This window comes from Zootermopsis nevadensis, unplaced genomic scaffold (assembly GCF_977971745.1).
Source record: "Zootermopsis nevadensis isolate Lab colony 2312 unplaced genomic scaffold, Znev_1.0 Znev_ptg000030l, whole genome shotgun sequence".
In the NCBI taxonomy this organism is placed as follows: domain Eukaryota; kingdom Metazoa; phylum Arthropoda; class Insecta; order Blattodea; family Termopsidae; genus Zootermopsis; species Zootermopsis nevadensis.
The window spans coordinates 13589541-13607021 of NW_028259162.1; the positions used below are offsets into that span (position 1 = coordinate 13589541).

Sequence of the window (17481 nt, forward strand, 5' to 3'; positions counted from 1 at the left end):
CCGGAGAATTTGACGTAAATACGTCTATACGGAAAGAAAGTTTACATATTGGCTTTATTCTAAATATTTCCTTTATACATGCTTTACAATTGAGTCAAGTTTGATTAAGACATTGCTTATTTAACCTGAATTAGTTACGCTTAAGATGGGTCTGTGGTAGCTGAAATATGTTATAAAATTTGTGCACTTTAGAGTATCAACATTTCGTGCAAACACCATATCTATACAAGATTTTGATCTAGTAGTACTACATACAGGATTTGACATCAACATTAAGCCTAACGTTTCCTAGGTAACACAACAATGCCAAGTAAACAGATGACGTTTCTTAGGTAACAATAATGTTGAGTAAAGAGACGACGTTCCCTAGCTAACCATTGTTATCGGAGCTTTTTTGTTACACTTTTTCGTTTCCCTTTTTCGTTACACTTTTTTGCCGAATGACCCTTCCTTATAGACGTATTTACGTCAAAAAATTTACTTTTACAGTATAATGTTATTATTAGTGTTGTGAGATTATAAAATTAATTGAACTGGTTTGATTGTAGTCCAATGACGGATTGTTATGAACTAGATAAAGAAACTGTGTCTGGATTTCAGATTTTAAATCCGATAAAAAGTGGTAGTGGAACCACGCTTCCGGAGAATCTGACGTAAATACGTCTCTGTATTTAAATTATATTTAGGCAATAAATTCAATGAAAGAAGGTGGTTAAAAGAGTTTACCACGTTTTAAAATCTTGAGAAAGAAACTAAACTCATCCCCCTGAAGGGTTAAAACATTTGACCAACCACTTGGTCAAGATTCCTAGGTAAAAACAATGCCGAGTAAACAGATGACGTTTCCTAGGTAACCATTGTTGTCGATTTGTTGATACTGATCTTACACATTTTGACGTAAATATGTCTGTAAAGTCAGACCGACATATGGGGTACCAGGACGGAAACTGCGATGTAACGTTTGCAGGGTCATCCATTCCGACACTATAACCTCATGACTAATAACACGATTGAAATAAATGTGGTCTCGTTCATCGGGAGCATGACCTTGAGTTGGCACCGCGCATTCGCGAGCCGCGGGTGGCGACCCGCGGCGACTGGCGGCAATTTTCGGCGTGGGCGAAAATTTCAGGGCGGTATAACTCGCGACTCCGATGTCCTAGAGCGCTGATTTTGGTGCCAAATGAAAGATCTCGTCTAGATCTGTAGACTTAAATTAACGTTGTAAAATATATGTTGGTGACAAATCAAAAATAATTCGTGAAGAATTTAAACTTTCTGTTGTCGGCCCATACTCACCGAAACGCCCAGAGGAAATACAAGCAACGCATCTCATCGGAGACTATGTGTATTTGTTATGCTAAATAAAAGCCATGTATTCATTTCGTTACTTTCATTTCATTCAAAAATCCCAAAGAAAATATTACCCGTTAACGCAGACGTATTCACGTAAAACCCACGGCCATGTCCCCGACACAGCCACACACCGAGTTTTTCGTGACCCGTTTTCGTTACACTTTTTTTGCCGAATGAACCTTCCGTATAGATGTATTTACGTCAAAATAAAACGGACCAAATATGGAAATATTTATGTCCTATTTCCATAAGAGGTTAGGAATAAATTCATCATAAATTATTGCTAGTTACATGAATCCCTTAAACATCACTGCTGTTTGTAGGTGCATACAAGAGCACACAGCATCACAACTCAGAAGACCATGACTGAGAGGTACATGACTTTTTAAAGGATTCTTATAAACAGTGGTAGACTGATCTACGAGTGGTCACTGGGAAATAATGTTTACATTTTGGACAGTATATAGTTTTTTATCGATGATATCAAGGATAGCTTTTATGAAGAACTGGAATCACATGAAAATTCTGCTAGGAGATTTCAATGCAAAAATTTGGAGGGAGGATATCTTCAAACCCACAATAGGCATGGAGAGTCTCCATGCACTTAGTAATGATAACGGTGTTAGAGCAGTAACCTTCGCTACGTCAAATGATTTAATTGTAAAAAGTACAAAATTTACACACAGTGATGTTCATAAATACACTTGGACTTCCCCAGATGGCAGCACACACAGTCAAATAGATCATGTTTTAGTAAATAAGAGAAGACAGACAAATGTAATTGTAGTGAGATCATTCAGAGGAGCAGATTGTGACACTGATTATTAACTGGTGGTATAAAAGTGAGGGAGCGGCTTTCAGTAACTAGACGAGCTAAACAAAATTTCGACACAGAAAGATTTGATTTGAAAAAAAATAAGTGAGGGAGAGGCGAAGGAACAATATCAAGTTGAAATATCGAATAGGTTTCTAATTTTAGAGACAAATGAAGATAATGAAAGTGTGGACATCAACGGGGATTGGGAAAATGTCAGAAACTGCATCAACATTTCAGCGAAAGAGAAACTAGGATACTACAGGAGAAAGCAAAATAAACCGTGGTTTGATGAAGAATGTTCAAAATTAATAGATCGAAGGAAGCAAACAAAATTTCAATACTTTCAGAACCCAAACAAAACAAATGCGGATAATCTATGTAACGTGAGACGTGAGGATAGTAGAACATTTAGGAATAAGAAAAGGGAATACCTGAAGGGCAAAATTGCTGAACTTGAGACAAATAATAAGGAAAAGAATATCAGAGACCTGTACAGAGGATTAATGACTTTAAGAAAGGATATCAATCCCAGACTAATTTTGTAAAGGATGATAGTGGCAATTTGCTTGCAGATCCAATAAAAATTGTGAATAGGTGGAAAAATTTCTTTAGCGAGCTCTTAAATGTTCATGAGACTGGTGATATTAGACAGATTAAAATGCAAACAGCTGAATTGTGTGGTGCCGGAACGTTGTTTAGATGAAGTGGAACTAGCCATTGCGAAGTTGAAAAGTAATAAATCTCCAGGAATTGATCAGATTCCAGCCGAATTAATTAAAGCAGGTGGCAAAGGGTTACATATGAGGATCCATAAGCTTATTAAGTTAATTTGGGATAAGGAAGAGAAGCCACAACAATGGAAGGAATCCATAATTATTCCTATTCATAAGAAGGGGGACAAGACTGCGTGTGGTAATTACTGCGGAATTTCGCTGCTATCAACTTCATACAAAATTCTATCCAACATTCTTTTGGCAAGATTAACCCCATATGCGAATGAAATTATTGGGGATCATCAATGTGGGTTCAGACGAAACAGATCAACGATTGATCAGATCTTTTGCATTCGTCAGATACTAGAGAAAAAATGGGAGTTCGGTGGGACCGTACATCAATTATTTACAGATTTCAAAAAAGCCTATGACTCTGTGAAAAGAGAAGTGTTATATAATATTCTTATTGAATTTGGTATACCAAAGAAGCTAGTGAGTCTAATAAAAATGTGCTTAAATGAAACCTGAAGCAAAATTCGAGCAGGTAAATATGTATCTGAGACATTCTTCATCAAGAACGGTCTAAAACAAGGAGATGCTTTGTGTCCCTTGTTCTTTAACTTTGCGCTAGAATATGCTATCAGGAAAGTCAAAGATAGGCAGGAGGGTTTGCAATTGAACGGGACACGTCAGCTATTGGCATATGCTGATGATGTTAATTTATTGGGGGATGATATAAATACAATAAAGAGGAACGCAGAAGTTTTACTAGAGGCTAGTAGACAAGTGGGGCTAGAAGTAAATTCAGAAAAAACTAATTACATGTTAGTATCTCGTCATCAGAAGACAGGCGGGCAAAATTAACTTAGGGTAGCTAATAAGACATTTGAAAGGGTTACAAAGTTCAAATATCTGGGAGCAACAATAACAAATGAAAATGACATTCATGAGGAAGTTATGAGGAGATTAAATTCTGGAAATGCTTGCTACTTCTCAGTTTAAAATATCTTGTATTCCCCTCTGATTTCTAAGAACATGAAAATTAAAGTATACAAAACAATAATCTTGCCTGTTGTTTAGTATGGGTGCAAAACATGGTATCTCACTCAGAGGGAGGAGCACAGATTACAGGTGTTTGAGAACAGGGTGTTGAGGAGGATATTTGGGCCTAAGAGGGAAGACGATGGGTCGTGGAGAAAACTGCATAATCATGAGCTTAAAAATCTGTACTCCTCCACCAGGATTATCAGGGTTATTAAGTCGAGAAGAGATGGGATGGGACAAGAGGTGTGCACCGGGTACTGGTTGGGAAACCTGAAGGGAAGAGACCGCTGGGGAGAAATAGACGTAGATGGGAGGATAATCTCAGGCGGGATCTATGGGAGATAGGAGTTGAAGGAAATTGAATTTTGTTGGCCCAGGAAAGGGTCCTGTGGAGAGATTTGGTTAATTCGGTGATGAACCTTCGGGTTCGGTAAGTCATCTTGTTAGTTGCTTATATAGTTCTTTATCTACTACCCTGATCTTCCCCTCTGATTCCCATGCCTTTTACTCCTAATGCACAGTTCTGTCCTGAAACAGATTGAACATTAACCTTAACAGAAACTTAAACGTATGAGACTGTGACTCCAGTTACTGTAGTGCATATCAAAAGGCTGATGCCAATTATAACACCTTAAACTAAGACATAGTTTGGAAACGAAAGTCTCCAGGCAAAACACGATTGCAACACACATCAATGTTTCTCTGAATACAATTTATTTGAAAATAATTATGCACTTTCAATCAATATAAACACTTTAAAATGTCATGTCTACATTTTTTGCATGTTATTTTTCACCAACCTACACCACTTTTTAATCGTACCTTAATTGAAGGAAAGTTGTTACAAGTTATCTAAAGTCATGGGGTGGAGGTGGTGTTTAAAGGACGTGATATTCTACTGCATCATGCAGTCAGCTTGACTGTGCATAAGCCATGACACATGGCTGGCAGGAGTTAAAGCCAAGACCAATAGTCTGGGGAGTCATACTTATTAAGAAGTAAGGTATACCAGAGAAGACAAGCTTAAAAACATAATAATAACCTGGAAACAAAATAAAGAAAGAAAAAACTAATACAACAAAACGTAAGACACTGAGAACAGAAAGAAAATTGAGACATATGAAAGAAACATGGGCTCTTGGAATACAAATAAAGAAACAAAATATGAGAGCTCTGAAAACACTACTGACGTTAAAATAATCAAACTGTACTTAAAGTAAAATTCTTGATCTAAGAGACAGAAATTCTGAAAGTACTGAACTTCATAGCTCTTAAAAAAATTGTACTACTGCAAATAAATTTTTATTGCAAAACAGAAGCATGTCTATGCATGGACTGACTGTACATTACAGAATAACAATTTCAAATGCAAGCAATTCAAGTAATATATTTGCATGAATAAATTTTATCATAAGCCCACAAAACAGCAAATCTCATGATGTATTGTGGGCTTATGATAAAATTTATTAATGCAAATATATTACATTTATATTACATTTGAAATGTACAGCGTGTCCACAAAGTCCCTTCGGGGATTTGAAAAATTGTGGCGCGCAACCAAATAGAGCTAGCCACATGCGATTTGCGGCAGATTTAAGTGAAGCTCTGGAAGTATTTACTGACCTCAGTAGACCTCGATGTAGGCTCCCTTGGTAGCACGGAGAACGTACAGACGAAATTTGAGCTCTTGCCATGTTCTGTGGAGTATGTCCGCTGGAATAGCCGATATCGCCTTCCAGATACTGGTCTTCAGGTCACCAGTTAACGGACTTGCTCCAGCCAACATGCTCAACAGAACATGACAAGAGCTCGAATATCATCTGGACGTTCTACTGAGGTCAGTGAAAAGCTTCCAGAGTTTCACTGTAATTTTCCGCAAACCGCATGTGACTAGCTCAATTTTTCAAATCCCCCAAGGGTCTTTGTGGACACACTGTATTACATTTGTTAATCAGTATTTCATCAAAGTGTGATGGAAACCTTTATAATACAGTACATGTAAGATACTTATGCAAAAATGTTAACAAATTTTAATATAAAAACCAACACCAGGGCCCAGCAATTTCTGCATATTGTACACAATAGACAACAATTTTGTACAGTGCTACCGGTTTAAATCCTACATCTGAGGTTCAGAGAATATAATGCAACACATTTCAAACTGGTAAGGCACATTACAACAAAGACTGATGAGTGGTGAAAATGGTAATCGGGATGAAGAAATTCACCCCGAATTCCAAACATTCACGTTTTCCTCTTGCTGCGTTTGGCTCTACCAGAAGTTTACTTCTTTTCGACAGGCGACGTCTTTTCATCTATAGCACTAATCTTCAATCCATCTTCCACTGCTTCTTTTCCAGCTTTTGGAATCATTTTCTTAGGATTTTTTGCTCCCTGACCTTTTGGTTTTTTGGGAGTACTAGGGCGACCTGAAAAAGTTTATCACACAGCATTTAAAAATTGAATGTATTTATAAACCCAACACAAGCAGTTATAAACACTTATTAATGTCGGACATAACAAAGTTTTCATAATTAATCTACACAATCTGGAGGCCTCAGAGACCAAAATTCACAATGTATTTTTAGTGAATCAAAGAAGATCAACTTCAATGAGCATCACAGGATAAGTTATCTCAAAATGTGTCTGAGTGTTCGGAGATCACATGTTGAACACAAGCTGTGATGTGCAGACTTTTGAGATGCAGACAGATTGTCTCTCAGCTCCGGTAGTATTAATGTGGTTCTTCAGCGAAATGCTTAACAAAACACAGCCTCATTCAAGATGCGTCCCGTTCGTTGCAAATTAACTAGGTCAAGTGGACATAAATCTTGGGGGCCATTTTAAACACTAACCAAGCCGATATGCCAAAACTAAGATCCTGATCCGTATTTTATGCAACGGACGTCATATGTTTCAGGTAGATTACCAATCTGTACACATATGCAAGAACACCTAAAATGAGTCTCGACAACTAATATATTAAGATTTAATATTGATATAGGTGAGGTTATACTTACACTTTCTCTTAGAAACTGCGCAACTCTTAACTTTCCTCGTTGATTTTCTTTTAGCCGGCATCTTCCTTTTACTTTTCGATTTAACAGCAGGCATGTTTCACACTTTGTATGTGGCTTATTGAATTATCTGAGTTAACCACTTTATATTGCTGTTGCTTCTGTACTCCGACTTTCACGAACTGACTGCCACCTAGTAAGCAAAAGGGAAATTTGTCCATGAAGTGTAGCGGGGAAACATGCATACAGACATGACAAGATATCTACTACCTAGAAAAATAAATGCCAGAATAATGCACGCTAAATGCCACCATTCGCGTTCTTTGCGGTATTCATTTAAATAGAAGAGTTCAGGTTAGAAAGCTGTAGCAATTTGCCGGCAAGCGATGAAATGCGTTTGCTTTCTCAAAACGTTAGAACATACGGACAAAATAATGATGTCAGGGATTTTATTACTGACAACACAGCCCTGTTTCTCCAGCACGTCTCCAGGACATCTCCACGAACAACGCTAGAAATTCTTCAGGGTAAAACCTAACCAGACGTAAAACAAAACAACCTTATCTAACTTAACATAAAAAACCTAACCCAAATAAACCTAACAGAACCTAACCTAACGCTAAATGCAACCTAATCCAATGTAACATATCTCAATCCAAATTAAATGAATCCAAAAGAACCGACCCGCATGGGATAAAACCCACCGCCGCTTAAGGGCTTACAAATGACCATATAGGACTTCCCCAGGATTTCTCCACCAATTCTCCGTGACAAAACAATTTGCGCATAACGTCTCCAAGACTTCTCACACACTACTATAATACATTTCCAGGATTTCTCCACGAATTTTCCAGGAATTCTCCAGGATTCTCAAGGACTCTTCCAGCAAGTCCCAACGACCACCGGACGAATACGATAGAAATTCTCCAGGACATCCCAACCCATCGTAAAACAACAACCTTATACAACGCACCCTTAACTTAACTAACTTTACTGAACCTAATCAAACCAAACCTAACCCAACACAACCTAAAACACAACGCTACCTAATACAATGTAACTTACCCCAATCAAACTTAAACGAATCCAAAATAACCGATCCGCATACGATCAAACCCACCACCACTTAAGGAATTCCAAATAACCTTTCAGGACTTCTCCAGGATTTCAACATGACCAAACAAACTCCGCATTACCTCTCCAGGACATCTCCGGCACTACTTAACGACTTATCCAGGATTTATCCAGGACTTTTCCAGGAATTCTCCCGGACTTATCCACACGGCTGTATAGGCGGATGCAATTTTGGGTGGAGTCGGAGTCAATAAAGATGTACCGACTCCGACCTCGATGTAAAATCTTAAAAACAATTTCTATATCGTGTGAGCCTAATTCTTACGGAGATTCAACGACGCGTTGAGCCACATGGTGTGGGAATAATGCCTTGTAACTTTGGCTCCGGTACCTTAAGAATACAAACTGCCTACAAGCCTAATTCTCTTACAAGAGTTCACAAATGCAGATGAAAACTGTAACTGTGATAAACAATAATTATAATTAGGAATCCCTTACCTCAAACTTTGTTCAAGTTCTAAAACGTTTTTAACAGCACAATAATATCTACTCTACGGCGCACTTGTTCTACAAGCGATATACAGTTCAGCTCTTTCCGCAATAACAAAAGCGGATTGTTGACGGTAGTAATGAAACACAAAAATTGCCGAATAAACACATAACATAAGATAGTTTCTTAGGTAACATGCCGAGTAAACAGATAACTAACAGTTAGTTTCTAAGGTAACATAACAATGCATGCAGGAGTTCATATAAAAGCTGACCGTTGTTTTCTTTTCATATTTACACATTCTCCAGGACAACCCAACCCATAGTAAAACAACAACCCTATATAACGCATCCTTAACTTACCTAAATTAACTGAATCTATCCTAACCTAACCAAACCAAACCTAAACTAACCAAACCAAACTTAACCTAACCAAATCAAGCCAAACTTAACCTAACCAAACCAAACTTAACCTAACCAAACCAAACCTAACCCAATTCAACCCAACCTAACCCACAATGCTACCTAATACAATGTAACTTACCCCAATCAAACTTAAACGAATCCAAAATAACCGACCCGCATAGGATCAAACCCACCACCGCTTAAGGAATACCAAATAACCTTTCAGGACTTCTCCAGGATTTCTCCATGACCAAAGAATCTCCGCATTACCTCTCCAGGACATCTCCGGCACTACTTAAGGACTTATCCAGGATTTATCCAGAAATTCTCCAGGACTTCTAAACAGGGCTGTGGAGTCGGATGCAATTTTGGGTGGAGTCGGAGTCAATAAAGATGTACCGACTCCGACCTCGATGTAAAATTTAAATACAATTTCTATATCGTGTGAGCCTAAATCTTACGAAGATTCAACGACGCGTTGAGCCACATGGTGTGGGAAGAATGTCTTGTAATTTTGGCTCCGGTAACTTAAGAATACAAACTGCCTACAAGCCTAATTCTCTTACAAGAGTTCACAAATGCAGATGAAAAGTTTAAATGTGATGAACAATAATTATAAATAGGAATCCCTTACCTCAAACTTTGTTCAAGTTCTAAAACTTTTTTAACAGCACAATATTATCTACTACGACGCACTTCTTCTACGAGTGATTCACAGCTCAGCTCTTTCCGCAATAACGAAAGCGGATTGTTGACGGCAGTAATGAAACACAACAATGCCGAATTAACAGATAACATAACAGTTAGTGTCTTAGGTAACATGCCGAGTAAACAGATAACTAACTGTTAGTTTCTAAGGTAACATAACAATGCATGCAGGAGTTCATATAAAAGCTGGCCATTGTTGTCGTTCCATATTTACACATTCTCCAGGACAACCCAACCCATCGTAAAACAAAAACCTTGCATAACGCACCCTTAACGTACCTAACTTAACTGAACCTATCCTAACCTAACCAAACCAAACCAAACCTAAACTAACCAAACCGAACTTAACCTAACCAAACCAAACTTAACCTAACCAAACCAAACCTAACCCAACCCAACTTAACCCACAACGCTACCTAATACTATGTAACTTATCCCAATCAAACTTAAACGAATCCAAAATAACCAACCCGCATAGAATCAAACCCACCACCGCTTAAGGAATTCCAAATAACCTTTCAGGACTTCTCCAGGATTTCTCCATGACCAAAGAAACTCCGCATTACCTCTCCAGGATATCTCCGGCACTACTTAAGGACTTATCCAGGATTTACTCAGGAATTCTCCCGGACTTCTCCACAGGGCTGTGGAGTCGGATGCAATTTTAGGTGCAGTCGCAGTCAATAAAGATGTACCGACTCCGACCTCGATGTAAAATCTTAAAAACAATTTCTATATCGTGTGAGCCTAAATCTTACGGAGATTCATGGACGCGTTGAGCCACATCGTGTGGGAATATTGCTTTGTAAATTTGGCTGCGGTACCTTAAGATAATACAAACTGCCTACAAGCCTAATTCTCTTTACTAGAATTCACAAATGGAGATGAAAATATTAACTGTGATGAACAATAATTATAATTAGGAATCCCTTACCTCAAGCTTTGTTCAATTGTAGGAGACCACGATCTAAAATGGATAAAGTAGATGGCAGATATTCTAAAACGTTTTTATCAGCACAATATTATTTTCTCTACGACGCACTTCGTCTACAAGCGATTCACAGCTCAGCCCTTTCCGAAATAACGAAAGCGGATTGTTTATGGCAGTAATGAAACACAAAAATGCTGAGTAAACAGATAACTAACAATTAGTTTCTAAGGTAATATAACAATGCACGTAGGAGTTCATATAAAAGCTGACCATTGTTGCCGGCCCATATTTACGCATTCTCCAGGACAACCAAACCCATCATAAAACAACAACTTTACATAACGCACCCTTAACTTACCTAACTTAATTGAAATTATCTTAACCTAACAAAACCAAATCAAACCTAACCCAACCAAACCTAACCTACAACGATACCTAATACAATGTAACTTATCCAAATCATACTTAAACGAATCCAAAATAACCTACCCGCATATAATCAAACCCACCACCGCTTAAGGAATTCAAAATAACCTCTCCAGGACATCTCCGGCACTACTGCAACTGCCCTTCCGCAGACTGCTTTCTTCTTACTCTGGTTGCCCCGGGATCAAACCCAGTAGCGTGCCCGGTTTGCTTGCGGTTACAGCTTGATATAACTTCGGATAATTCGGAAACATATAAGGAATAATAATTGGTGTAGGGTTTGTCGGCGAGCAAGATTGTCCGACTCTCAGAGATTATACGGGGACTGTGATAGTTGGAGCGGCCGTGCGCCAAGGACGTGAAATCTGTGGGGATAATCAACTGCAGACCACACCGAAGTCACCTTGGAAATATTTCACCTTTTATTTCCTTTCAATAAGTTATTCTGATTGTAGGCTGTTGTATTTATAATTGTAAGAATCAAGCAGAAACTGTCTGCTTGCCTGGAAGAAACAAACTGTTGTATTTTGTACTTGAAATTTGATGAATCGAGCAGAAACTGTCTGCTTGCCGTGAAGAACCGAAGTTTTAGAGAGGGAGCCCCAACGCAATCTCGCTTTTTATATTCCCGCAACGTAACTGTTCTTGAATTTTGAATTAAATATGACAATCCGATTCGTCCCCCAAAAAGTCACTTATGACGTCGGAAACGTGCCGAACAGCCACATTCAAATTCCATTGGTCCGAGTCGTAGTGAAGCAGCGGTCATCTGGCAATCGTTACTTCACACCTACTAGGGCGCCCCAAACCAACGGTCACTAAACCGAATGTCGGGGGAAGAGACTTTCACATGCCAGGATGGCGCCACTCTCTTTCCCAATGTGATACATTGGACAAAGCCAAAATTTAATAAAATCACTCAAATTTTGATGAAGTGAGGTGTACCGAGTATCATCTAATCACACCTCCTTCGTTCATATAATCCAGATTAATATGCCAAAGCCTGGTTTACCCCTCATCTCAATTTTCAGTCCGTTCGGGAATTGAACCACAGACCTGGACTGGCATAACACTCCCCCTTGAGATGAGATGCGCTTTCGACTTAGAAACAGCCCGCCTCATCTCAACTGCCCGTGACAGTCTATTACATCATTTTATCATATAACATCATACAACTCCCATCCTCCTCCTGCCGTAACACAGATAACACTCCATACGATCAGCTGTTCACTGCCACCTTTCGCCACGTTCCGGGCGGCGGTCAGCTTGACAGACTAGGCTGCCACATTTATGCAGCTCAGACCTGACATAAATGACACAGATTACATTGAACACAAAATAGCTAAACACTAATATAGATTAATGAGGATCCTACAGAGAACTGGAATTGATTGGAGAGATAAACCTGTACATGCAGCAGAAGGTCAAAGTGAGACTGGACTCAGGAGACACCAACAGCGTTGAGATAGGTAGAGGTGTAAGACAGGGATGCTGCTTATCACCAATTCTTTTTAACCTGTATGGGGAATAGCTTGCCAAGGAAGCTCTGGAGGGAACAGGAGACTTCAAAATTGGAGGAAGAGTGGTAAAACAATGTCGTTCAAGACGTGGCTGGGGCACTGAGGATGAGTAAGCTCGGCTAGTTCACGCGGTCTGTGCGCCTCACCGTCAGTGTTGCCAATATTGACTGACACTATAGGTACATGGTCACTACCGCTACACTGGTTGCTTAACCTACTATCGCATTCATCCATCATTCTCCCACTCTCTCGTCGGGTTTCAAAATTCACTACAGGGATAGAAGACGATCTCTGAACTGAACTCCTGCAAGAATCACCTTGTTCCATAGGTTCTCTAACAGCCAATCCTCTCTATCAAACGCTATCTTTCTCCAAGCTGCTGTTCCAAGGAGATTTCTGGAGTCAGTCGTCACTGCATCCAGCCATCTACCTTTAGGTCTTCCCATTGACCTTCTCCAATATATTGTTCCTTTCAATATTTTTTTGGAAATCCTATACTCTTCCATCCTGTAGACATGTCCAGCCCACTCCAACCTTCTCAGTTTAATGTGAGTTACTATATCAATACTTTTATATAGTCTATATAGCTCATGATTGTAGCGTATCCTCCACTTTAAGTTTTTCTGTACTGGTCCAAAGATTCTTCTCAAAATATTCCTTTCAGGTGCGCCCAGCATCATTTCTGTTTTCTTTGTCAGTGTCCAGAGCTCAATTGCATAGCAGAGGATGCTCCTGATGATGGTCTTATATATCCTTATTTTACTGCTTTTATGTACACAATTAGATTTCATGATCCCTTTTAACGCAAAATATATTTTGAAGATATCCGTCTTCTGGGTTGTTGCGCTGTGTAGTCTGGTCGATGTTAACCAACCAGACTACACAGCGCAACAACCCAGAAGACGGATATCTTCATACTCACCGCTGTGAGAACCTCAAGTCTTACAAAATATATTTTATTTGCTGCTGTTATTCTACTTTGTACTTCAGTCAACTCATCATTATTACTTGTCACGACTGTTACAAGATATTTAAATTCTTGTACTTCTTGGAATATCTCCAATGTCATGTTATGCTGGATCGTTATTCTTTTTCTATCTCTACTTTGTATCATCCATTTAGTCTTCCTTTCATTAACATGTAACCCTACTTTAGCAGCTCCTAATTCCAGATCCTTATATATTCCTTCTAATGCTGGTAGCGTTCGACCCATTATATCGAGCTATTGAGATCCACCTTGGTTTGTTTAACAACCCAGTGCAGAGCAAGATTAAAGAGCATTGGTGCTAGACCATCCCCTTGTTTAAGTCCCGATCCAACTTCAAATAGATCAGTCATACCGCCACAGATCTTAACCCGGGCCTTGGAGACAGACATAGTCATTTTTACCAGTCGTAACATTTTTGGATGTATCCCTTGTTCAGCTATGATTTTATAGAGTCCTTCTCTACTTATGCTATCATATGCCGTTCGAAAATCAATAAATATATGACAGGGATTGAGGTCAAATTCCCAAAATTTTTCAGCTATACCTTTCACCAGGGCGGAAGCCTGATTGGTATTCCCCTATAATTTTATTATAATCTTCCTCTGCGACTATACTAAACAAGCAGTGTGACGTGTGGTGGAAGAAAAGGGACGGTTACATATTTATATAATTCTTCTTCGTCAAGTCTTTTTTATTATCTGGCAACTCTGAAGAAAGAAGATTAAAAAAAGGTGTGGATGTTGCAGAAGTGCAATAGAATTAGCAGCCCAGCGTGAATAATGAGCTCAAGCACAAAGTTTATCAACTTTTCCATCCTGCGCTTTCATTGTTCGCCCGCATACACTCCAGTATATATACTGCTAGTAATAGGTACAATTACCCGGGAATTAGGTACACTAATTGAAAGAATCGCATTTCCTTCCTATCAATGAGTGAAGAAGGATTTTGAACAGCAAAAACAATTAATAATGACGAGAATAAAATATAATAATGCTGACGCACAACACTCGCTTTCGTAAGAAATTCCGTCTTCGTCGATCAAAAAGTGGTAGTGGAACCACGGTTCCGGAGAATTTGACGTAAATACGTCTATACGGAAAGAAAGTTTACATATTGGCTTTATTCTAAATATTTCCTTTATACATGCTTTACAATTGAGTCACGTTTGATTAAGACATTGCTTATTTAACCTGAATTAGTTACGCTTAAGATGGATCTGTGGTAGCTGAAATATGTTATAAAATTTGTGCACTTTAGAGTATCAACATTTCGTGCAAACACCATATCTATACAAGATTTTGATCTAGTAGTACTACATACAGGATTTGACATCAACATTAAGCCTAACGTTTCCTAGGTAACACAACAATGCCAAGTAAACAGATGACGTTTCTTAGGTAACAATAATGTTGAGTAAAGAGACGACGTTCCCTAGCTAACCATTGTTATCGGAGCTTTTTTGTTACACTTTTTCGTTTCCCTTTTTCGTTACACTTTTTTGCCGAATGACCCTTCCTTATAGACGTATTTACGTCAAAAAATTTACTTTTACAGTATAATGTTATTATTAGTGTTGTGAGAATATAAAATTAATTGAACTGGTTTGATTGTAGTCCAATGACGGATTGTTATGAACTCGATAAAGAAACTGTGTCTGGATTTCAGATTTTAAATCCGATAAAAAGTGGTAGTGGAACCACGCCTACGGAGAATCTGACATAAATACGTCTCTGTATTTAAATTATATTTAGGCAATAAATTCAATGAAAGGAAGGGGGTTAAAAGACTTTACCACGTTTTAAAATCTTGAGAGAGAAACTAAACTTACCCCCCTGAAGGGTTAAAACATTTGACCAACCACTTGGTCAAGATTCCTAGGTAACAACAATGCCGAGTAAACACATGACGTTTCCTAGGTAACCATTGTTGTCGATTTGTTGATACTGATCTTACACATTTTGACGTAAATATGTCCGTAAAGTCAGACCGACATATGGGGTACCAGGACGGAAACTGCGATGTAACGTTTGCAGGGTCATCCATTCCGACACTATAACCTCATGACTAATAACACGATTGAAATAAATGTGGTCTCGTTCATCGGGAGCATGACCTTGAGTAGGCACCGCGCATTCGCGAGGCGCGGGTGGCGACCCGCGGCGACTGGCGGCAATTTTCGGCGTGGGCGAAAATTTCAGGGCGGTATAACTCGCGACTGCGATGTCCTAGAGAGCTGATTTTGGTGCCAAATGAAAGATCTCGTCTAGATCTGTAGACTTAAATTAACGTTGTAAAATATATGTTGGTGACAAATCAAAAATAATTCGTGAAGAATTTAAACTTTCTGTTGGCCCATACTCACCGAAACGCCTAGAGGAAATACAAGCAACGTATCTCATCGGAGACTCTGTGTATTTGTTATGCTAAATAAAAGCCATGTATCCATTTCGTTACTTTCATTTCATTCAAAAATCCCAAAGAAAATATTACCCGTTAACGCAGACGTATTCACGTAAAACCCACGGCCATGTCCCCGACACAGCCACACCCCGAGTTTTTCGTGACCCGTCTTCGTTACACTTTTTTTGCCGAATGAACCTTCCGTATAGATGTATTTACGTCAAAATAAAACGGACCAAGTATGGAAATATTTATGTCCTATTTCCATAAGAGGTTAGGAATAGAGGCATCATAAATTGTTGCTAGTTACATGAATCCCTTAAACATCACTGTTCTTTGTAGGTGCATACAAGAGCACACAGCATCACAACCCAGAAGACCATGACTGAGAGGTACATGACTTTTTAAAGGATTCTTATAAACAGTGGTAGACTGATCTACGAGTGGTCACTGGGAAATAATGTTAACATTTTGGACAGTATATAGTTCTTTATCGATGATATCAAGGATAGCTTTTATGAAGAACTGGAATCAGTATTTGATACATTTGACAAGTATCACATGAAAATTCTGCTAGGAGATTTCAATGCAAAAATTTGGAGGGAGGATATCTTCAAACCCACAATAGGCATGGAGAGTCTCCATGCACTTAGTAATGATAACGGTGTTAGAGCAGTAACCTTCGCTACGTCAAATGATTTAAATGTAAAAAGTACAAAATTTCCACACCGTGATGTTCATAAATACACTTGGACTTCCCCAGATGGCAGAACACACAATCAAATAGATCATGTTTTAGTAAATAAGAGAAGACAGACAAATGTAATTGATGTGAGATCATTCAGAGGAGCAGATTGTGACACTGATTATTAACTGGTGGTATAAAAGTGAGGGAGCGGCTTTCAGTAACTAGACGAGCTAAACAAAATTTCGACACAGAAAGATTTGATTTGAAAAAAATAAGTGAGGGAGAGACGAATGAACAATATCAAGTTGAAATATCGAATAGGTTTCTAATTTTAGAGACAAATGAAGATAATGAAAGTGTGGACATCAACGGGGATTGGGAAAATGTCAGAAACTGCATCAACATTTCAGCGAAAGAGAAACTAGGATACTACAGGAGAAAGCAAAATAAACCGTGGTTTGATGAAGAATGTTCAAAATTAATAGATCGAAGGAAGCAAACAAAATTTCAATACTTTCAGAACCCAAACAAAACAAATGCGGATAATCTATGTAACGTGATATGTGAGGATAGTAGAACATTTAGGAATAAGAAAAGGGAATACCTGAAGGGCAAAATTGCTGAACTTGAGACAAATAATAAGGAAAAAAATATCAGAGACCTGTACAGAGGCATTAATGACTTTAAGAAAGCATATCAATCCCAGACCAATTTTGTAAAGGATGATAGTGGCAATTTGCTTGCAGATCCAATAAAAATTGTGAATAGGTGGAAAAATTTCTTTAGCGAGCTCTTAAATGTTCATGAGACTGGTGATATTAGACAGATTAAAATGCAAACAGCTGAATTGTGTGGTGCCAGAACGTTGTTTAGATGAAGTGGAACTAGCCATTGGGAAGTTGAAA

The 17481-nt window shown here is 38.6% G+C and overlaps 1 long non-coding RNA gene across 4 annotated transcripts; it reads right to left on the reverse strand.

Moving 5' to 3' along the window:
• Positions 1–4627: 4627 nt before the first annotated feature.
• Positions 4628–11129, reverse strand: LOC147872142 (uncharacterized). 4 transcript variants are annotated; one of them, XR_015537778.1, is made up of 3 exons: positions 11044–11129; positions 6951–7140; positions 4628–6359 (listed from the first exon to the last, which is right to left on the reverse strand). It is a non-coding gene; the product is annotated as an uncharacterized LOC147872142 (long non-coding RNA). The 4 variants fall into 4 exon arrangements; XR_015537775.1 differs by lacking the exon at positions 11044–11129 and adding an exon at positions 10558–10725; XR_015537777.1 differs by lacking the exon at positions 11044–11129 and adding an exon at positions 9550–9701.
• Positions 11130–17481: the final 6352 nt, after the last annotated feature.